Source organism: Castor canadensis, chromosome 17 (genome assembly GCF_047511655.1).
Source record: "Castor canadensis chromosome 17, mCasCan1.hap1v2, whole genome shotgun sequence".
Taxonomy (NCBI): Eukaryota; Metazoa; Chordata; class Mammalia; order Rodentia; family Castoridae; genus Castor; species Castor canadensis.
Window position 1 is genome coordinate 7,762,572 of NC_133402.1, and position 23,622 is coordinate 7,786,193.

The window sequence follows — 23,622 nt, forward strand, 5'->3', positions numbered from 1 at the left end:
AATTATGTAAAGAGTCCTATGCACAAGGGGTAAAAGAAAATATGCTGTTATTTGACTATAACTAGAAGGATTGTAGGGCATATTTTTTTGTGTTTCCTTTGTACGTTTTCCACAGTGATGATGTATTGTTTTTATAATCATAAAACTGAAATAAAATAAAGTAAAATGAATCTTGGCTCAACTACACTCTACCTCTTTTTGGTTGAGTAAAGACAAATGTCTTGCTTAGTCTTTCAGCTTGAGCATGGAATCTAGGAACCCAATATCCTCTGTGATCTTTTAGCAAACTCCTTGATGTTTCTTTTCCTAAGCATTTTACCTGTAAAGTGGTGGTATTCATTCCTCTACAAGTACCATTTAGAAACAGAAGGAAGGAGAAATGTGTCATAAATAAAATATTGAGTATGAAGTGAATAAACAGGAATTTCAGGAGAACCTTTCTGGAGATGGGGTGCGCAATTGTAGTGCCCCACGGAAAGTTCCTTGGGTTGGAACTTGTTTCCAAGACAGACTCTATGGAGAACCTCAAAAACAGTTTAGAATATCCCTCAATCTACACACTATCCAGCATGCTGATTTCACAGAACTGAGGGTGGGGGGAGGAGAGAGAGAGAGAGAAAGAGAGAGAGACAGAGAGAAAGAGAGATCATTATGACCAAAGTATGTACTTTGCACCAGGGCTCACACTTGGCATTGTACATCCTATGGGTTGTTTCAAATGTATAATGACACAGACTCACCACTGTAGTATCATATAAAATCACTGTATCAGCTTAAAAATCCTGTGTTCAGGGATAGGGGCATGGGATATAACTCAGTAGTAGAGTGCTAGCCTAGCATGTGCAAAGCCCTGGATTGCATCCCCAGTGGCAAAACTAAGCCAAGATGTTCTATCTTTCCAGACACATTGGTGAACTACTAACCTAGGGGTTGGGGACACAAGAAATTTCAGCTTCCATTTGACTAGGATGTGATAATGTGGCAGAAAAATCTTTTAATTTAATGATTTGGAATTTGTCTCTTTGCTGTGTGAAACTTGAAAGGAGGCAAGGTGTTTTTCCCCCACCCATTGTGGTAGACAGAATAATAAAGACTCTCCAAAAGCCATCCACCCCAAGATCCCTAGAATATATTACTTTGTATGTGAATATACTACTTTGTGGCACAATGGACTTTTTACAGGTGTGATTAAGTTAAGGACATTTCTTTCTCTCTCTTTCTTCCTTCGATCCTTCTTTCGATCCTTCCTTCCTTCCTTCCTTTCTCTCTGTCTCTCACTCCCTTCCTCCCTCCCTTCCTCCTTCCTTTCTCCTTCCTTCCTTTCTCTCTCTCTCTCTCTCTCTCTCTTTCTTGCTCTCTCTCTCTTTCTCTTTTGATAGTATCTCACTATGTAGCCCAGGTGTGCACTTAAAGAGGAGGTGAGTGTTTTTGTGACTAGGCTTGTGATTGGTTAAGAGGGGACCTTTGACCATTGCTTCTCTGGCTTCAACAATGGAGGTAACAGAAAGCTGGGCTTAGAGTAGTATCAGAAAACAGAAAGAATAGAACTGATTCATCTGGAGCCAGACTCTCCTCCATTTTCCAGGCAGCCAGAAATATGTAGAACTTCACCTAGAGGGGAGGGAAGGCAAAACACAACTGAGGCTTCATTTCTTATTACCTTGGTGGATGGGAGCATAGATCTGATGAACTTGATGAAAAAAATTCTGATTATCAACCCAGCCCTAGTATTGTAGAGCATTTGTGACCAGAGTTGATGTTGTTTTCCATCAGCCAGGCTTCCTTCAGTGAAGCCAGTAGTCACAGGGCCACAAAGGGCACTGGGGAGGCTGCTACTTTTTGGCCATTTCAGCCCTTCTCAAAAGCACTAGGAAGGGAGGAGGGAACTGATAAACTGAATGAATCTCTGGGTATTTCAGTCAGAATTCACTGGAACATAGGGGGAGGAAGGTGACCAGTGAGAGCGTGGCCTCCTCTGAAGGACATCCTGAACTTGATTTCTACTACTCCAAGCTCTGTACTCACTTCCTGGCTGTGTGGCCTTGGGCAAATCACGTCACCTCTTTTTGCTGTTTTCTTTTGTGCTGAATAGCTATGACAACACTGCAGTAGGCTAGGTTCCCCAGGAAACAGACTGGATGGAGGTTTTTTGGGTAGTGTTCTAAGGCTCAACACTTGTTGAATGGGTGAGGGGAGCAGGCTCCAGACGAGGGAGGAATTGAACTTTTATGCAATTGCAACAGAGACCTCATTCAACTGTAACATCATCAGCTATCTGGAGCCCTGCAGAATCCTCCCACTCGGAGGGATGAGGGCAAGGCCAGTCATTGGGTGAAGGCCACCCCAGGAGGACACATAACCTGGGCCAAGGCAGTTCCCTTTCTACCTTATAGGTGTAATTCCTAGGGAGGAATTTGGCTGAGCCTTCAGGCAACAATACTCCCACCATCTGGGAGAATGGAGTGCTTCAGTTCCTAAGAGATCTGCCAGCATAACACAGTATCACAAAGCCAAACTTCAGGGTGATTGGGAGGACTAAATCTGACAAAAGTGCACCCAGTGACTGACATAGAGCACGGCATCCACTAGCCTCTCAGTAAATGGTTATTGATGATATTATTATTATCATGACTATTTTGGTATCAAGAATAGTTTTGAAGGGGCTAATCAATAAAGGGGTAGAAAGTGGATTCCGGGCAGCCTTAAGATCTAGGAAATTCAGAGGGAGTAATAATCTTCAGAGAGTTCAGTGGCCTTAGAAAAACCTCTAATCTCAGAGGGGCAGATAGCAGATTTAGGTCCTGAAAAGGCCTGCCACGTCTGTAAACAAAGGGACCAGTGTTTTGAAGGAGAAGCCGAAGGAAGCAGAGCTTTCAACAAGGCTGTTGTGCATTTGAACCAAGCTTGCTTTATGACTCTCTAGAGCCAACGACATGGCAGCAAACACCAGAATGTGCTCTTTTGTTTTCCTTAGGATGTTTATTCTGTGTTCTGCATTCTCACTGGGCCCAATGCTGCCTGGGACTTGAGTAATTATTTTCAGCATGAATTCTGGAGCAAGGACATTTTGAACATAAACATGGAACCATGTCTCTTTCCTGGGCCCCCTTCATCCCCCTTTCTGGGAAAAAGAAAGAGAAGAGCTGCATCTGCTGATGGCCTTTTCATGATCAACTCCTGAGGTGACACAGGGTATACCATGGCAAGAAACAGGGAGTGGGGTGTGTGTGTCTTTTGGTCTCTCTCCATTTTCTTATAAAGCTATCAGGACCCAATCTTGGAGCTCCACCCTGATGACTTTATCTAATCTTAATCACCTCCCAAAGGCCTGACCTCTGAACACCACAGCCGAATTAAGTTTTTTCTCTGTTAATAACCTACAGTGGGGATTAAATTTTAACACATGAACATTGCAGGGAACTCTCTCAAACCAGATCCAAATCTTAGGAGCAACCAATGGCTGCATGTACTGTAGACAAGAATCATTCCATCTGTGTACTTTGGCAAGAATAGACCTTCAGAATTCCCAGGATTCTGCAAATGCTTGAGATGGCTCCCACACACCCAGGCAATGGACTGGCACTGCATGTTTTTCTGCCAGAACCTCTTTGCCAAGAACAGTAGTGGGTAATCGCAGAGGCAAGCGTAGTGGTGAGGGGAAAGGATGGAGGTGAATGCCGGTTGTGTCCTAGCTCTGCGTATGAGTTGGAGTAGGTTACTTCTCTCTCTTTGACGTCTCCGGATTATGGTTCAGACAGGGAACTGGGAGCACGAAGGGTGCACTGTTAATAATTATGCCAGAGCCACCATGAACTCTGATGTCAGAATCTCCGTACTTGTCCGATAAATGGGGATGACAACAGGGCTTTTGCAGAAACCAAATTAAGACATTTGTTACTCTTAATCCTCGCAGTAATTCTGTAAGACAAGTAATTCTGTTACTATTACACAGAGGTTCAGTGAGTAGCTCAGGGTCTAGAACTTTTCACATCCGTGTACAGTGTTTGTGACCTTGATGCTGCAAAGGTGAGGTCAGGGATTTGTGCACCTGGCACTGTCATGGTCACCCCAGCTTTCCAAATCTATGCAACACTTCTCAAATGCTTGCTATATGCCAGCACCTTTCCTGTGTCATCTCATTGTCCTTAGCACTACTTTATGAGATCCAGGCACTGTTATTTTTCCTGTCTTACAGACTTAACCACTCAGCACTGCATGTGCCTGAGATTCTGAAACTGTTTCCACCATCCTTGGAAAGAGGCTCCATCAGTGTCACTTGTGAGCCTGGTAGCCATCTGGGACTATTCGCAGAGCTCCTGGCAACTCAAAGGCCCATTCATCACAAATCACATGGATGGATTAAATTCCGTGTACATTATGATCAGCCATCAGTGGCCCTTTAATTATGAATGTACAAATTAAGTCTCTTTTATTTTTCAAGGCTATAAAACTATTTGCTTAAAGTAGCTTCTGCTCAGCCCATCCTCACAAGTAAACATAAATAAATCACATTACTTTCTATGAATTATGCATTAAATACACATCTGTAAAACTTTCTCATCAATGATAGGACTTTGAACATATGGGGTTTTAATTGGACACTAAATCAATTTTCACATTTCTGCTGATGGAATTAAAAAATATACCTAGCTTTATTTAAAATGTCTGCCCTTGTTACATGATAAAAAAGTAAAACCCTCAAACCCTTGCTTTTTGGAGACTTGTGGCTCGTGCTCATTTTGCGTAATTCAAATCTCAGTCCAGGTCCCTATGATGATAGAGAGATTAAGATGATTCTTGGTGAGTTGAACAGCAGAATATTCAGAATTAGAAAGCAAAAAGTAGAAAAGTGCTTGGATTACTGAGAAATTCCCACATGTGGTATGAATACAGAGCACAGCGGGAGCTCCCTGAGCGCATGGAATGGGGAAGATAAAGGAAAGGGGATGGAGAGGGGAGAGAAGGGTACATGGTAGGAAGGGAAATTATCTGTTCTTTGCCAAGTCCTTCACCTCCATGGCTATTTAATTTATATTTAATATTCTGTCATGGATTTTGGCTCCACTGTACAGAGGGGAAAGCTGACGTTTAGGGTAGTTGTGAGACTTTTCCAATGTCATACACAGGGGCAAAGCCAGGATTCAATCCCAAATTGCTCTGGCCCCTGAGCGCTTGTTCTTTCCCATAAAAAGAGGACTTCATGGTCAGTTTGGAATATTCTTCTTGGAGCCCCTCCTCCCTGTCAGCTTTCCATTGCTGTGACAAATTACCCATGATAATCAACTTAGAAAAGAGGGAAGGTTTGTTTTGGCTTGTGGTTTCAGATGTTTCAGTTCATGGTCACTTGGCTTCGTTGTTTCTGGGCCTGTGGTGAGGCAGAATATTATGTCAGGGGGTGCATGGCAGAGCAAAGCTGCTCACTCCATGGCAGCCAGGAAGCAAAATCAGAGAGAGAGAGAGAGAGAGAGAGAGAGAGAGAGAGAGAGAGAAAGAGAGAGAGAGAGAGAAGGAGCTAGGGATTACTTGTACCTTTGAGGTCATACCCCCAGTCATCTACTTCCTCCAGCTAGGCCCCTCCTCTTACATTTTCCACCATATCCCAATAGCCCATTAATTTATGACTCCTCATGATCCAGTCACCTCCCAAAGGCCCCACTCTGACACTGCTGACCTGGGGACCAGCCCTTCAACACATTAGCTTTTGAAAGACATTTAAAATCCAAATCCTAATAGTGACAGTGACCACTACTTAATGAGATGCAAATGTGTTTGTGAGTTTTCTAGTTAAATGTTGCAATTTGTCAGTTGTCTATGGAATAAAATATAAGCTCTTGTATCTGCTGAGGAAATGAGCTCTATGTCCACGGAGGTCAAGGGTATCCCTCTGGTGGCTCCTGTGGAATATCACTAAATGAACTTGGAAGACTCTATAAACGCCCTAAAGGAAGTGTTTCAGGCATAGGAGAAAAGAATACATGAAGACACACCAAGTCCATGGTATTTTGTTATGATGGTCCTAAAAGTCTAATACATCGTTTCAAATGGTTGTTATAGGAATTCGGTGGATCAAAGTAGCTTAAGTTGCCATACGTGGTGCCAGGTACTTAGTGGGCATTTGGTATGAGCGTCTTCCCCTCTTGCTCCAATAAGTGCTGGGACTATCTTCACAACTCCCTGTTTACATCTCAGTGTCCCCAACACACAGTCAGCCCTCAGTTAATGTTTGTTGAACTAAGGTGCAAATTCGGCATGCAGTCATAGTCACCCTTCTCCAACGTGGGGGCTCCAGCCCTGTCCCTGTGGTCATCCCTCTTGAGCCCCACCCCAGTGCAACTCAAAGTTTTTTCTCTCATTATGGGACCTGTCTCAGGAAACTAAATTTCTTGGGAGAGTCTGTCCTTCAAGAACAGCCACCTTCCAGTGATGTTACCTCCATATGGAGCCACCCACCATATTAACTACAGCCTAGACATGGCTCATAGCCACCTCATGGAGTAGTAATGTCATGCCCACTTCTGTAGGTGAGGAGAGTGAGGTCCCAAAATGTTATTGCTCCTAGGGTGTCCACTCAGCTCAGTAGTGGTGAGTGAGCTATGGTCAAATGCATGCAGATCTGATCTCAAAATCAGTGCATTTAGCTACTTAATTAAGATTCTAGATGCTCCTCAATTTATGCATGATAAATCCACTGTGATGTGAAAAGATACTTAAGCTACTGAGCGTCATCACTGGGCTACACAGAACCCAGTAGAGGACCAGTTGTTTTCCTTTGTGGTTATGGGGCTGTGTTAGGAGCCTGCCACTCAGCACCAAGCACCGTGAGAGAGGCTCATACTGCATATTGCTAGCAGCAGTAAGAGATCAAAATTCAAAGTGTGGTATCTGCTGAATGTGTATTGATTCCATGGCACTGTAAAGTTGAAAAATCTCATGTAGAACTGTCATAAGTCGGAACCCTGTGTACTTGAAATGTAGATTCAATAATTACTGAAGACAGTGACATCAATAATGGCCTATTGATTACTAACAATGGGTTAGTGCTAACTGATCTATCAGCATTTTCTCATTGAATCCTCTCAACAACTCCATTAGTAGGTGCTGTCAGTCCCTCCTCCCAGTGAGGACACTGGGGCACTCAAGAGTTCAGTGGTTTGCCCAGGATTGCATAGCTAAATAAGAGACAGACCAGGATGTGGACCTGAGCTACCTTGCTCTCAATCACTGTGCTGTGTTATAATTACTGAACATCTACCACGGGCACACTCTGTGCTGGAGCTCAGTAACCCTGGCCCGGGGTTGCACTCCTCAGGATGCCAGAGAGGCAGAGAAAACATTGGCTTGCACAGCTGGTGGGAGCCTGAGCTAGGCCTTTCGGTCTCCTGAGGTCCTGGGTCTCTTTGCTCTGCCCCTTCTGGCTCTTATCATGCATTTCAGTCTTCTCTGACCTCATGGCTGCTTCCAGGTTGCCTGGAGGACTTCTTGACCCTGATAGGTGACACCTTCCTGGGGACGGAATGACAGCCAAGTATTCACCGGGGAAACTGGCTCTGGAATGATCCCAATGCTTATTTTCTCATTATTTTGATTCTGAGCGTCTGCAAATTGAGGACTCAGCAGCACCAGGATTAGGCAATTTTCTTGCCTCCTCAAATGCACTTTCTCTGAATTGGTTCTACCGAGAGAATTATTTGAAGCCTTTAGATTTCTCCCGCAGGCAAGCTGGGAAGTCAGACGGCACATCTTCCTATGCAGACGGGTCTTAGGGTTTCTTTCCTCCCTTACTTGGACTCACAAGCACAGAAAAGGAAAGGCAGAGCAGAAAGGAAAGTTGCTCCAAACCTAAGATCCCCATCCCCATGAATCTCCTATGTCAAATACCCCAGGCCTTTAATATAGCTTTCTAAATCCTCACAGAGGCTCTGTGAACCAGGTACTATCCTTTCCGTTTCTCAAGTGAGGAAACAGAAGCTCGTTGATGTGAGATCAAGTTACCCAGTTTAGAATTGGGGAAACCAAGCTCTAGAAGTGTCATGTAATGTAGTTGGAAAATGACTAGGTAGGGGTTCAAGGCAACTGTCTGGCTCCAGATCCCCTGCTGTTTCACCTCAACCATCCTGATTCATAAAGAGATGGCCCTCAGTCCTCTTCCTCCCTTCATTTTGTTTCTGTCTTATGACTTTTTTTCCTAATCATTGTTCTGTCTTCTCTTCCCCATCTTAACTATCAATCTAGTAGTCTTTTACACAGTGAAGTGGTTTGGCATTGAAAAACGTTCATGCAAAGTTACTGTATTCATCATTCATTCAACACGCTTTTATTAAGCATCTTTGAGTGCCAGGTGCTATCCAAACTACTTAAAGCTATCTGAGGCCCAACAAGTATCCTGTCTGCAAGCAGAGCAAAACTCAACAACCCCATTTCACAGAATTTAAATGGAGCTGCACTGGTAGTGCTATGATTTGAATATGAAGTGTCCCCCTTAACAGGCTCACACGTACAACGCTTGTTCTCCAGCTGGTGAACTCAATCATTGACAAGTGACTGGGGATTAGGATTCTGCCTTCAAAAGTGGATTAATCCCTTGATGGAACACTGTTGGAAGGTAGGGCTTTGTTAAGAGGAAGTAGAATACTAGGGGGCATGCCTTGGAGAGGTGTGCTGCTTTGTCCGTGGCTCCTTCTGTCTTTCGCTCTGCTTCCAGGCTGTAACAAGTTGAGTAAATTTGCTATCCCCCACACTTTTGCCACCATGATGTTCTGCCTCACCACATGTTCAAAGCGATGGAGCAAGCCTACCATGGACTGAAACCATGAGCCAAAACAAACCTTTCCTCCTTTAAGTTGTTTGTATTTGTCGTAGTAAAGTCTAATTAACACAGGAAGACATTTGTAGGTTATAATTCAATGTGGACCTTTGTAGACAATCCCATAGAGCTGAGGCTGCGAGCTTAGATTGTGGGCTCAGAAGATCTGGGCTGAAATTTTGGCTTCTCCTCTCACCAGCCATGAATCCTTGGACTAGATGTTTATCTGTTCTGGGTCTCAGTGATCTTACATCTAAAATGGGTATAATGATAACTACTTCCTTGGATAATTGTGGGAAAGAAGTGAGATCAGGCGTGTGAAGTGTTTAGCTGAACACATGACATATGGCGAAGTGATCACACAATGTCATCTATTGTTATTTTTTATACTTTTAAGGGCTCAGTTTTGGAATTAGCACAGACATGTGTTCCAAAAAAGATTTGTCATTTGCCCAGTAATGGAAGAGTGAGTTAATTAACCACTCTGAACTGCAGTCTCCCTACTTATAAAACAGCAACACTACACATCTTGTGAATTTCTTATAAATATGAATAAAATTGAAACTTGTCAAGTGCTTAGAATGCAGATAAGCCTTGGTGAGCATGCAATACGTAATTGGAATCATTTTCCTTGTTCTCTTGGGCATCATCCATCTCCATAGTTTTAGAAAGTACTGAGAAATGAGTAAATCTGCAGAAATTTTGCAAGCTTGACTGGACTGTGTTCCTAGTATTGTCTGATGAACCCAAGGGACTCAGGTCATACAGGAGTCCTGGGGGCATCAACAAAGACAACACCTGTAAAGCACAAAGCCTGACTGACTTGCAGCCCACGGGACTGGGAGCAAGGTCATGAGTTTTGGAGCACAGGAGGGAAGGTGGTCTAGAGAAGTGCTGTCCATCTTCCTGCTATTTCCTAGGTAGTCCAAGCCTAAGAGCCACTTTTTAAGAAAGAAAAGAATCCCTCTGGGGAGTGGAGAGACCTGTTGAAAAGCAAAGCAACACATAAATATAGACTGAGTTTCCACTGAGTTGGCTGACAGCCATTTATGGATAAGGGTACGTGACCAGATGAAGTTTATTTTACCTTTAAAGTCCATAAACCCAACAGGCCTGTGTCAGTGCAATTACTACTGAAATGCTCTTAAGGATTTGCTCTTTATAGCTCAACATCTGAATTGTTCTAAGGGTATTGGTAAACGCATGTGTGTGTGTGTGCTTGTGTATGTGTGTGTGTTGTGTAAATGCAGTTATTTTCAATTCCTGCTCCTTTGAGCCTCTCTTCCTGGTAGAAGCCCTCAGGGGGCTACTTTGCAGATGGATGCTGGTCCTTCTCTGCAAAGCGCTGTCAGTCCTGAGGTACCTCAGGGCCCACCATGTTTCACAAGGGCCCTTCTACCATCTCAGGGCAATTGGGTCTAGGAATCTCCCGAGAAAAATTAAAAACAAGAAATAGACTTGAGATGCACTCAGTCCTTCATCTGACATGTGTTCAGAAACTGCTTAAGTAGATTCTGCCTCAAATGGTAGCAACAACTCTAATAATTGGTACAGGGCAGTGACTTTTCTCCTTTACCAATGAGCCACCCTAATACTACAGAACTCTATACCCCAATTACTGCGGAACTGAGTTTACTATAGAGCTAAGGTCATTCATTAAAATCTGTCCTGCATGTGTTGGGGACAATGGGAGGGAAGGCAAATTTAAACTAGCTACAAGAGAGTATGACAGTAACTTTAATAAACCAGCAAAATCTCACAGAATGGGGTGCTAACATCAAAGATCTGAGATGTCCAGAGGGCAAATGGCTTTGTAACAATAATGGTGATGATTCACTTGCTTGTCCTTTCAACACGCGTTCGATAAATACCTGCTTTGTGCCAGATCCTGTTCTTGGCGCTGGGGATACAAGAATGTCTTGACCTTCAAGGTCTAGCAGCAAGACAGGTTTTAACAAATGATTTCACTAATAAATGTAGTCACAAGGAAAAATTCGTGACGCATTGACATTGCATTAAAGGGAAGAAGGCCTAGGTCAGAGGTTTAAGGCAGTGGCATTTAAAATGAGATTTGCAAGATGAGTGTGAGCCAGGCAGATGGGTAGGACCTGGAGATTAAGGAAGAGCATCCCAGGCACAGGAATCAGCAGGTGGAAAGACTGTGATGGAAAGGTCCTGGCTCACCAAGGAGGGGACACTCGATATGTGTGATGAAGCAAGCAAGAAAGGCATGCATCCTGGGAGGCGCTGGAGCGGGGAGGAGGGGTTCTGTGAGTCACATTATAGATCTTGGTCTTTCTTTAAAAATTTTCTTTTTTGAGACAGGGCCTTACTATGTAGCTCTAGCCGGCCTGGGACTTGTGATCCAGCTGCTCTGCCTCCTGAGTGCTGGGATTACAGATGTATGTTGCCATGCCTGGAAGATTTTGATCTTTTTTGGGGTGAATACTGGGTTTTAAACTCAGAGCTTGCTAGGCAGGCTCTCTACCACTTGAGCCATTCCTCCAGCCCTCTCTGCTCTGGTTTAGGTGAGGTAGAGTCTTGCTTTTTGACTGGCCTGGACCATGATTCTCTTATTTATATTTCCCACTGGAGCTGGAACGACAGTCGTGTATCACCACATCCAGTTTTTTTCTGTTGAGATGGGTCCTCACCAACATTTTAGCTCAGGCTGGCCTGGAACCCTCTTTGCTTTGGTTATTTTTCAGGTAGGGTCTCATCTTTTACCTGTGGTTGGCCTCAAACTGTGGTCCTGCTGAGTAGTTTGAATAGGAGGCATGCTCCACCATACCCTGTGTATTTGTTGAAATGAGGTCTCACTAACTTATTGCCCCAGGTTGGCCTCGAGCTGCGATCCTGCCAATCTCCATCTTTCACGTAGCTGGGGTTGCAGGTTTGGTCTTTCTTTTAAGAGCAAAGAAAAGACATGAAAGATCTTTAAAAAGTGAAAAATCAGCTAGAGGAGGCAAGAGTGGAAGACAGGAAGCTGTAACAGTGGTCCTAGTGAGATTAGGAATAATCTCATAGGCTGAGGGGAGTGAGGGAGAGAAGTGGGTATTTTTAATGGGTATTAAAATTCACATGAATTGATGAGTGAGCAAATGTTAAAGAGTGAGAGAAAAGGAGTGTCAAGCATAATTGCTAGGCTTATTGCAAGATGGTGGAAGTCTTGGGGCCATATCCTGAAGAGGAAGTTATAGATTTGGAGGCAGAGGCAAAAGTCCAGTTTTAGTCAGAATGAATTTCAGAAACCTGAGTGACCCCCAAAATGTAGACTATTGGAAAGCAATGTTGTCTGCAATACAGAGGAGTTATGTTCAAAGCACCTAGAGTGGAAATACCAATAGTGACACATCAAAATATAGTATTTAAATCCATGGAATTTTGTAACATCATGATAGGGAGTGCACAGAGTGCTAAGAGAAAGATCCCCAGATTGGGATTGGAGGTCAGAGGCAGTGAAACAAATTGACTTGGTGTTCTGAGAGAAGAAAGACCAAACCAAGAAATGAGTGCTACAGGAGCCAAAAGTAAAGTGTACTAGAATGAGCAATTAGGGTTCTATTCATTGCAATAGCATCTGTGCAATTGTGGCAGCAGTGGTGATAGTAGCAGCAATGGTAATGGTGACTGCAGGAGTAGCAGCAACTGAGAACCAATGTAGAGGGAGAGAGGAGGAGGAGGAGGAGGAGGAGGAGAGGGAGGTGGGAGGAGGAGAGGGAGGAGGGAGGAAGAGGAGGGGAGGAGGAGGAGGTGAGAAGAGGTGGGAGGGGGAGGAGGAAGGGAGGAGGAGGAGGAGGAAGAGATGCAAGAGGAGGAAGAGGAGGAGGATGGGGGGAGGAGGAGGAGGAGGATGGGAGGAGGAGGAGGAGGTGGTAGAAGGAGAAGGAGGAGGAGGGGAGGAGAAGGAAAGCACCTCAACAGTATTCACTCCCTTTACCCTCTTCATTTGCCATCCTCCTCCTTATTACCTCCCCTCACCATGACCTGTTTTACATCCTGTCCTTCATTGTTTTAGTCTGTTCACTGTTCAGTGGGGTTTTGCCTGATATTTTACCTGTAAATATATTGCACTTTAATCAGTCTAACCTCTTCCTTTTTACTTCCCCCCACCCTGTATTATTCAACGGTTTTCAGTGCATTTTGTTGTGTCTTATTCCTACACAGATGTGATATTTTTCAATATTATTCTTACTCGATCATTCTTTTTTTCTTTTCTCTTTCCTTAGTCTCCTCTAACAGCCCCACTTTTGGAAACATGTTCCAAACAGAAATATTTTTGAAAAGTCAATCCTTAAAATAAAAAGATTTTGGAGTTCTGCTTGTATTCATATAATTAGATGTCTACACCGCAACTTCATACTCTCAGATTCAATATTCAAGAAGTGGTTTAAGTCTAGCCTACCCCCTCAGACTATTTGCATTCAGCAGTAGTAAAGGTCAACATGGAAGTAACATTTTCCCCCCCACCAGCCTTCCTAAAGAGAAGAGTTTAAAGTTGTGCTGTGCTAACAATGGGTCCGCACATACTATTATGCCTTCCCTTCTACACTTAAGAACATTTAGGCATAAAAAAGACAGGATCACAAGGTAAAAAGAGAATGAATTTGAGAGTCATCTGAAGGTTAAAAATTGCATGTTTGGCCCATGGACAAGTTATTAGCTCTCTAGATCTCAGTTTCCCTAATTTTTAAGCAGAGACACTAGTACTTACATCTCAAATACATAGTGGGATTTACATTGGACAAAAACTCAAGGTTCAATTGCAGAAGCATAATCCATAGATAATTCAATCCGTGCAATCTTCCTTCCACCATCACTTGGAGAAATATTTACACAGTGGGGGTAAACGACCTTTGCAAACTGTGAAGTGTTGGATCACACCAGGCCATGCCTCTCTTCACTCGCATCTCCTGGTGTTCCCTTACATAATTTTAGGTTTCAGCTGTATGGAACACCTTAGGCTCCCAAATGTATCTTGCTCCTCATGGTCCATCTGCGTGTGGCATCCTCTCCATCATTTAAGATGCAGCTTAAGCATGGGCCTCAACAAATCTCTGGGTAGCATCTTCCTCCATCAGGCCTTTTTAAAATGCTCCACTAAATCCACAAACCACATTTATTATTTCTTATCCCTTTATATCACATTTATTTGCTTCCATTTCTTTCTCTCCAGCAAGAGTGTGAGCTCATCCAGGATAGGGACTGTTTAATTTAACCCAGATCCTCAGCACTTATCATGGAATTGCAGTTCTATAAACATTTATTGAATTGATAAATGGGATTGTATTAATTACTATCATTATCAGAAAAAGGATTTTATCCAAACACACAGAGTGATAGCAATGTAAAAGGAGCCCGAACATTAGTCATGGCATGCAGTCACTATATCCTGATGCTGGGGTTGAAGTTCCTGTCTCTTATTTTACCTTCCTTTTCATACTTGTTGCCCTCCTGAGTTAATTTGCTTATCCTTATCCTCTCTGTCGACACCCAATATTCTTAAATAAACCAATAGCACTTATATGGATCTTCTGGTCATCAGAAAATTAAATAGAAGCTAAGAAAGAAAGAAAATCAAAAGTTGACTTTAAAACCTAGTAAGGTGGGTGGCTCTTTATCAGAGCTGTATGTTCAGTGCTACCAGCATAACTCAGCCTTCCGCCTTGGTCCAGCTCACCTAGCTTGCATGCCCTCCATTTTTGCAGAAGTGCCCCCACCATGCCACCAACGCTGTCCTTGTTGAAAGAGCATGGGTGTTGTCATTCTCCTTGCTTCTCCTTTCTGCAGCATTTTGTAGTTTTGGCTGACCCCTCCTACCTACAGAACTCTCCTGATTGTGGCATTTCTGCAGCAGTAGGTCAGAGTGATCAAGGCCATCATACAGTGACCGGCACAGACAGCTTTCTGTCAAACTTTACCATATTCCCACTTTCTCCTGGTGTTTGACCATCATCTCTGGCTTCTGTTTCTGACTGCTTCCCTGGCTTCCACTTTGCTGCTCTTTTTTTTTTTTTTTGTGGTACTGGGGTTTGAATTCAGCACCTTGAGCCACTCTACCAGTCCCTGTATGTGATAGCTTTTTTGAGATAGGATCTCATTAACTATTTGCCAGGACTGGCTTCAAACCGTGATACTTCTGATCTGCCTCCTGAGTAGCTTGGATTACAGATGTGAGCCACTGGCGCTGGCTGCTCTTTCCTTAAAAGCAGAGTTTCTCCAGGCCTTGCTCCTTTGTAAGCTTTACATTATTCCTGGGATGGTTTCTCTACTCCTAGACTGACTTTTTCTCCCCACATGCTAAGACATCCCCTCTTGGGCATGTCCCAGGGAACAGCCCTGTCCTGAAACTCTTGCGCCTTTGTCCAGCATCCTCCACTGTCCTGTGATCCACCCAGGAACTCAGGCCGGCGTCTTCCTACTCTCCCAGCCAGGCATCCATCTGTCCTGCTGGGTTACAGCATTCTCCCCATCCATTCCCATTGCATCCTCCTACTTCTGGCCAACTTGTCTCCAGTAGCCTCTTAATTGGTCCCCCTGCTGCCAGCTCTGCCCATCTTCCCTCCATCACCCAGCTGGAGTGCTCTTTTTACGTTGAACATCAGATCCCAGCATTCCCACGCCCAGAATACTTCAAGAGCTTCTCTTTATTTTGAGAATAAAATCTTGTCTCCTTCATAGGGTGCAGTGAGTGCTGGGGTGTGCTGTCTGACTCCTTGCAAGACCAAGGGTTCATTCTCCTATCTGCCAAAGATGTTGATTGCCAGTAGCTCACAATGGACCCCTCCATGGGAAGGGCAGTACCACGTTCAAAGTTATGTCCCCTAGTGAGGCAAAGAACTCAAGTAACAATAGATCAGGGTGGAAATACACAGGTCTGCCTCCCTTGCTTTAACTTGGGACATCACTGGAAGGCTACCACAGCTTCAGCTCCCCCTTTGGGATCAGTAGAGACCTCTTCTATCCTTACTCCACTAACTACCTCCTTTGTCTGCCCATTTCTGCCTCCCTTACATGTGTTGTTCTTCAGAACACTCCCCAGTGAAGCTTGTGAATGTAGATCTTACTCAGAACCAACTTACAGGGGAACCTGACTCACAGCATAAGTCTACAAGGTTCCCCACGATGTCAGCATCGAGGATGTGCTCAGAATACCATGGATTGATTGGCTGGTCTGCTGGTTGTTTGGTGGTTGGGTCAACATTCATAAAACATGAGAAATGAGGAGAAGAAAGTGCCCTTCACACGCTCAGCACCAGGCATTTGTTCAGGGTCTCCCAGGGGCATGGCCAGGGGAGCAAATGAACAATGTGGACCCCAAGCACTGTTTCCATTCCCCAGCAATGGGATTCTGCCATTGGGGTGGTGGGGAGAAGAGTAGAAGGGGCCTGCTAGTGGCTTTCTCTTGTTGTTTAATGTTTCTCTATTAGCAGAACATTTACCTCTGAATCAATTTTCTTGTATTTTCTACGCTGCTAAGCAAAGAACAAAAAGAAAAGGCGAAATTTAGAGTGTGCTTTTCTCTTGCAACCATTGTAGCTCATGCTGAATTTCACCTTTTTAAATGACTTGCCTTGGAGAGTGGCAAGGACAAGCTGCTGGCAGGATTCCTCATGCTATCCGATATTAACCCGATCCCATCCAGGAAAGGGAAATAGCAAAAGTGATAGCAGCCTGAGCTGTGCTCACAAGTGTGGAGCTTGCTGTGTTTTACCATGTCTCTAGGCCTTTGAATGTGTTATCATTGTCTGTATTCATATTGACTGTTTTATGTTTGTAACTTCTGTGTATGGTTTGGGATTCATCTCAGGTATGACCTTCTAGGGGATGTCTTCTTTGACACCTCTGCAGGTTTATATACTTCTCCTCTGCTACTGGCCCCAGCATGTTGTCCTGTAACTTCTTCTTTCTTTGCATTGGCTATTAGGAATTTCAGTGCCCAATTTTTAGGGCACCAATAGCCTGTTAAATGAGTGCTGTGGCTATTGATTTTAACTCCAACTTCCCCTTACTTTTCTTAGATTTATTTTCCTTTCCCTTAGTTTATGCATTGGCATAAATCTGCAGTCTTGTCCTGATTCCAATCATTTATTTTCAAATATGAAAATAATCTTAGAAAATTAATCATTTTTTAATGATCACAATGTATTGAAATTGACCATCTGTGATGGTTAACCTACCTTCCTTCCTTCCTTCTTCCTCCTTTCTTCCTTCCTTCCTGTTTTGGCAGTACTAGAATTTGAACTCAGGGCTTCATGCTAGGCAGGCACGCTACCACTTAAGCCAAGCCTCCAGCCTATGTTGGTTAATCTTGACTGTCAATTTGATTGGATTGGGAGACACCTCAGAGATTAGCAAAACCCACTTCTAGGTGTGTCTGCAAGGGCATCTACAGAGAGAATTAGATCCCGAGGGCTCTGATTTACTGAATGGGTTAATCCATTGATGGATTCAAAGTCTATATAGATTATTGGGAGGGGTGGAACTGTGGAAGTTAGGGCCTGGTTGGAAGAAATAGGTCACCTGGGGGCATGTCCTTGGAGCTATATCTTGCCCTGGCCCCTTCCTGTATGCTTCTTCTCTGCTTCCTGTCCACCATAAAAGGAAGAAGCTCTTCTACTGCTTTGGCTGCATTGATGCTCTGTCCAAGTGCATGGAGCCAAATGGCCATGGACTGAAACCTCTGAAACCATAAACCCAAACCAAATCTTTCCTCCTTAAAGTTGTTTCTGTCTGGCATTTGGTCACACCAACAACAAACTAACACAACATCTACTTATCTATTTTCCACACTACTTTGTGAACTTACAAAGAGAAGACAGTAGCATCTTTTCATTTGTCTACCTCAAATGCCTGACACATTGTAGGATTTCAGAAATATTTACTGAGGAATGAACCAGGTTTGAGGGAAGAGGAGAGAGACTGGTACTTTGGGGACTTCTTTTTAGTTCAAGTGCATGAAATGAAGAAAATGGAAAAACTCAAATATTTTAGATGTTTTAAAGCTAATAAAATCGTGGATGATTTCTTGACCAGAAGACATGGAGCATGAAGGAAGGAGTTAGGCAACTAATAGAGGGAAAATGTCTCATGGGGGAGCCAGCCTTTCAATTTAGCTGTGAATAGGCCATTTGAGGAACCAGCAGCACCATGTCTAAATCCCCCAAATACATAAAACACCAAACAAAATCCAGTAGCTTCTTTTTTTAAGATGGGGAATAAGTCCCCATGACTTATTCCTATTATTTCTGTTTATTTAGTAAAACTATAATACAGCACCATTCAGACTCCTAACACGATCAGATTTAACATGGTCAATATCCCCTGGAGAAGGATACCATGATCTTCCTTTCACAGAGGAAACAGATGGAAGGCAAAAAGGCAAAGTCATTTGCCTAATGTCACACAGCTGAGGGTGAACTAGAACTTGAAGCCCCTTCAAAAGATCCCTAAGCCTGCTCTACATCCTTTTCTTCCTAAAGCATTCTTTTGACTGTTTTCTTTCTCCTAATTTTATTGCAGGGAGATTTTCAGAATCAGTGATTTCCCCAGGAAAGCAGGAGGTGGATGGAAGGAAATGGCTCTCATCTGGGAAGAGTATGCTCCAGGTTAATGCCTGGAGATACTTTTGATTGTCATGACTGGTGTGTGTGTGCATCTCTCTCTCCCCCTCTCTCTCTCTCTCTCTGTACACAGTTGGGTGGACAGAAGGTCAAGGATGCTGTTGAGCATCCTATATATATATATATTTATTTATTTGTCTTTTGAGATGCTCTCACTGTGTTGCCCAGGCTGGCCTCAAACTTGTGATCCTTCTTCCTCAGCCTCTCCAATGCTGGGATTATAGGCAGGAACCACCACACCCAGCTAAGGATGCTACTGAGCTATGATACACAGGATGCTCCTATAGTTAAGAGTTATATGGCTTAATGTCAGAAGATGTCAACATCATTGTGATTGAGGTACTGTAACCTGAAGCTGTTTCTCACCTGTTTGGACCAATGAGCAGCCTCTCCCCTGAGGTCCCTGGGCTATGTTTGCAGAGGAAATGGACCACACCCAGGAGAACTGTCTCTGCATTCTGCTCTCAGCATCTCTGCTTTCTGAGAAAAGTTTATGAAGATTATGACAAAGATGAGTGACAAAACATGGACAGAGAAGTTTCCCTGAGGAAATCTAGGACTCACCGGACACCTTTTCATAATGACCCATTACTGACCCATTTTTTTTCCTCGGTCTCAAACTAGAGGCACAGATATAAGCCACATTTATTGCTATGGACCAGGGTTAGAATTGAGGAGGAAATAGATCATTTGTCATGGGTAGCTTTTGGGGACAAGTCTGGCTCAGATTTCTGCCAACTTGGAGACATACGAGTAAAATTTCTGAGAAATTAAACCGAATGGTCTACAATTAATCATTGTGCAAAGTCTGGGGAGCTCAACTTTGGCTGATACTCTTGCATTCTGTCCCTATGTTTTTATGCTCTAATAATTTATTAAACTAGTGTTAACTCAACTCTATGTGCCAAACATCATGCTTAAGGCTTTGTGAATATAATCTCAGTTAACCTGAATTCCAACCTATGAGGTAGATACTGTTATTGTTTTCATTTTACAGACAAAGAGTGTCAACTTTATCTAAGGTCACCAAATAAGAAGGAGCACAGCTGAGACTTGGTCTCAATTTTAGCCCCTGCAAAGGCCAGCTCTTTGCTGGATGACTAAGGTCTGAATCTGGCCTTGAAATATGTTTGACCTAAGGAGTGCTTTTAGAGAGATTACTTTCTAGAAGTTGAAAAAGACTTTACAAAAATCTTATCTTCTAACTCATCCAATAAGAATATCCAGAAGTACTATACATTTTCACCTAGCAACAATCAGCTGACCCCGAGCAATGGTGGCCCATTATCAATAGTGCCATGATTCATTCATGTAACCGGCTCAGTCCCTATAAGTACCAAAGATTTTGACCTTAGCTAAAACCACCCTGGCATGTGAGTAGCATGGAGAGGAAAGAACAGTAAATGTGTGTGCTATGAATATCACTCCTTTTCTATCCTCTACCTCTGGGTAGTCCACATCCTCAAGCTTGACCAATTCTTCCTTGGGCCAGGAAGGTAAGAGATATTGTTTGTCACTGTGACTTGAGGAACAGAGAAAAGGCAAGAGTCTTTGGGAGCCAGATGAAAGGCTCAGGAATTCTCTTCAAATCCTTCCTTAGGATTTAAAAGGCCTAAAGTTTTAGAATTCCTACAGGTATTGTTAGACTAGATGTGAGGTCCAGGTCAATCCTCCTGACTATTTTAGCCATAATTCTGGTGCCCAGAGGGAACAAAATCAGGTAAAGAGTTCCTTCCTTGCAGAATCTCACTTAACAAGGCTTATTTATGTCTCTGTGTGCCACAGGTTAAAATAGCATTGTCATTCCCATCATAAATAATGTATAAATGTATATTAAATTGCTGTGCATGCTTTTTAGTTCTGGGGAATGCAGGAGAACAAATTACTCAGTCTTGCACAGAGGTTTAGAAGATATACATCTTTACCCTTCTTACATTAAACATAGGGTTGGGGGTGCATCTGGAGAGAGTTCCCAGGGGAATGTTTTCATAAACTCTCAGATTCAATCAGCTTGTAAGTTAAAGGTCACAGGCTTACTGTTGGATGATGATGGTGGTGATGATAAAAGAGCATGTGTCCTGTAGTGTGTGATATGCTTTTTATAAATTATCTTTAATTTTCAGGGAAACTTTGCAGTTGATCTTGATAGGGAGTAGGCAGGCAGAGAAGCAACACTAAAAGGAACCAGAGAAAAGGTGTAGTACCACATCTGGGGACGTTTTAGCAAACATCCTGCTCTGCCATTGTCCTGGAGTTACAGTTTACCACAATTGACTAATTTCTTCATCCAGTTACCAATGATCCCCATCAACAGACCCCAACAGGGACTTTCCCAACCTTAATGGTTATCCAGAGGCCCCACTCTATCTCATTTAGTTATGATTTCATTCATGTACCTCTCCTCAAATTACCATCTTGACCTTGAGGACACCTTGCGAGGTAAACCACTCCCCATTCCTTGACTCTTGGAAATGCTCTCCCATTTCTCAGAAATCTCAATAATTATGTACATATATTTAGCATAATCATTAAACCTGATCCATAAAACCCAAGAGTGTGGTGCATTTGTCTGCTTGGTTGTTTTTCCCTCCCTCTTCCTATTTAGAGGGGGCATTATTTCTTTGCATTTGCTTCTGCATTAATAAATCTCACTCTGTTAAGACTCTTCTGTGAGTCCATCCCTGAATTCTTTTTTTCAGTGATACTAAGAGCCTGCCATTCATTTCTGTTGACAGGTCTTATTATTTACATTTTGCAGACGAGAAAACTGAGGTTCCAAGGAATTACATGCTGGAGGTCACAAGCCAGTCAAGGCCATAATTGGTATTCAGAAATGTAGTTTTATTGGCTTCCAAAACTTTCCACTCTCTGCATATGTAAATTCTCCAGCAATTTAACTTGGACTATTTGGCCTACCCAAGAGTACAGTTTGGAAGAGATCCATCCGTCCCATTTCCTAATTATCCAGTGCAAATCTGAGTGTAGGAGACTTCAAGCATTCATCAATCTGTAAGGTTTGGACAATTTCAAGACACACAAGTTCAGATCTCATTTAGAATGAACATGGTGGATAAAGAAGTTATCAGTAGTAGTGGACAACTTCACTCCTCCCAATGTCACTCTTGACAGCTCAGGAGCCCCTGCCCCAACTTTCTTTAATTAGGAATAGCACAGAGAACATTTCTGCAAGTTGGCAAATGATTTAATTAGTGCTCTGTATTAAGGAATGTTAACCTTTTATGCAGAGGAGCTAAATTAGCATGAGTCAACTCGTGGTTAAAAATAATGAAATGGAATGATCACTAAATGAAAGGCTCTCTTTTCTATTTCATAAGAATCATTTGTTGAACAAGAAGAGATTTTCCTTTATCTTTAATTGAAGAGAGAAAGGAGGCTCTGAATGTATCGCTAAGCTGAAATGACAAGATGATGGGGAGGAATATGGGAAAAGTACTTTTCCTTTTCTTTGAGGCTTGGATGGAAACAGATTTTAAATGGATTCTCCTCCTTCTCTTGATTCTTCTTGTCAGTTTCTGCCTCATCACACATTTCCTCCTTTCCTAGGACTTGGAATCTGATCACAAGCATTTTGACTTCAAATGCTTAAAGGAATAGCAAAAGCCTGAGTAGCAAGGACAAGGAGTGAGGACAAAAGACCCAGAAGGACTCATCAGTTGGGAGTAGAGAGGTAGATAGAGACCTCTTTGATGGGATAAACCTTCTCACCTCAGACGTAGGGGGAAAGGACTCTCATTTCCCTGCTATTTGTATGTTTCAGACACTTGGCCCACCCAACAATCCCATGGGGCAAGGTGTTATCCACAATTGACAGATACGGAGTTTAATACTAATAATAAGTACCAGAGATGAACTCAAATCTAGATCTTTTTCTGTGACATGGTTTCCTGGATCTCTTTGAAAGATGCCTTTAGTTGGGGATGTGTCCAGTCCTGACCAGTGATTCTCTTTCTACAGAGACCACAGGGAGGAGGAAAAGGATGCCCAAAACAATTAATGGGAAAAAATTAGAGGGGATAAAGGAACAAGATTCCAAGAAAAAAATGTTAAAGGAGATAGAGTGATGGTTGGGTCCATGTCATGAAGTATCAATTCCTGAACTTTACTACGGGCAGGCTCAGTGTTCAGCCCTATGAAATACATTTCTTCATTTTGTATTTGGCCAACTCTGTGATGCTGAAGCTCAGAGTTTGAATGGTTTGCTCAGATCACACAAGTAGTACATGACAGACTAAGCAACTGGGCCCAGATAATCCACCTCCAAAGCCCATACTCTTCCCATTGTGCCATGACTCTCCTCCGTGAGAAAGAAACCTGCTCCTTTTGAGTGATATCTCCCCAGATGTGTTCTAGGCACTGTTATATTGAAACCCAGAAACAACCCACATTTTATTCATTCATGAAATACTTACCATGACAGCACCAAATGCTGGTGAGTGTGTGGAACAAGCAGAACTCAACTACATTACTGGTGAGGATATGAAATGGCACAGCACTTTGGAAAGAGTCCAGGTCATTTCTTATGAAACTGACCATGCGCCTGCTATGTGACCTACCCACTCCACTGCTAGGTATTTACCCTGGAGAAATAAAAATGTGTTTAAGAAGAGACTCATACAGAAATAATCACCTTGGTTAAGCATGTACTTAGACTCAATTTTCTTCATAATATTAAAAAATTAGTAACAGCCTCAATGTCTATCAAAGGGAGAATGTATAAATAAATTGATATCCTTCTAACGGAATAGTGCTTAATACAAGAGGAACAAATTATTGACACATGGAAGAACATGAATGAATTTTAAGAAAACATGTTTCATGAAAGGATCCTTAAATAAAAGAGCATGTGGTGTGGATTTTAATTTTTACAAAGTTCAGAAATGGAAGTCTAAGTCTTAGAGTATAAAAATTCACAGTAATGTCTGGGATGAAGGTGGACTAGGAAGGGGCATGCAGGAATGTTATAGGAGACAATGTTTTGTATTTCAATAGATATTTGGGTCACATAGGTGAATGCATTTGTCAAAACCCAGGGTACTAGCTGCCATAACAAAGTGCTACAGATTGAGTGGCATAAACAGCAGACATTTATTTCCTTACAGTTCTGGAGGCTGGAAGTCCATGAACAAAGTGTAGGAAAGGTTGGCTCCTTCTGAGGGATGTTGGGAAAGAATGGTT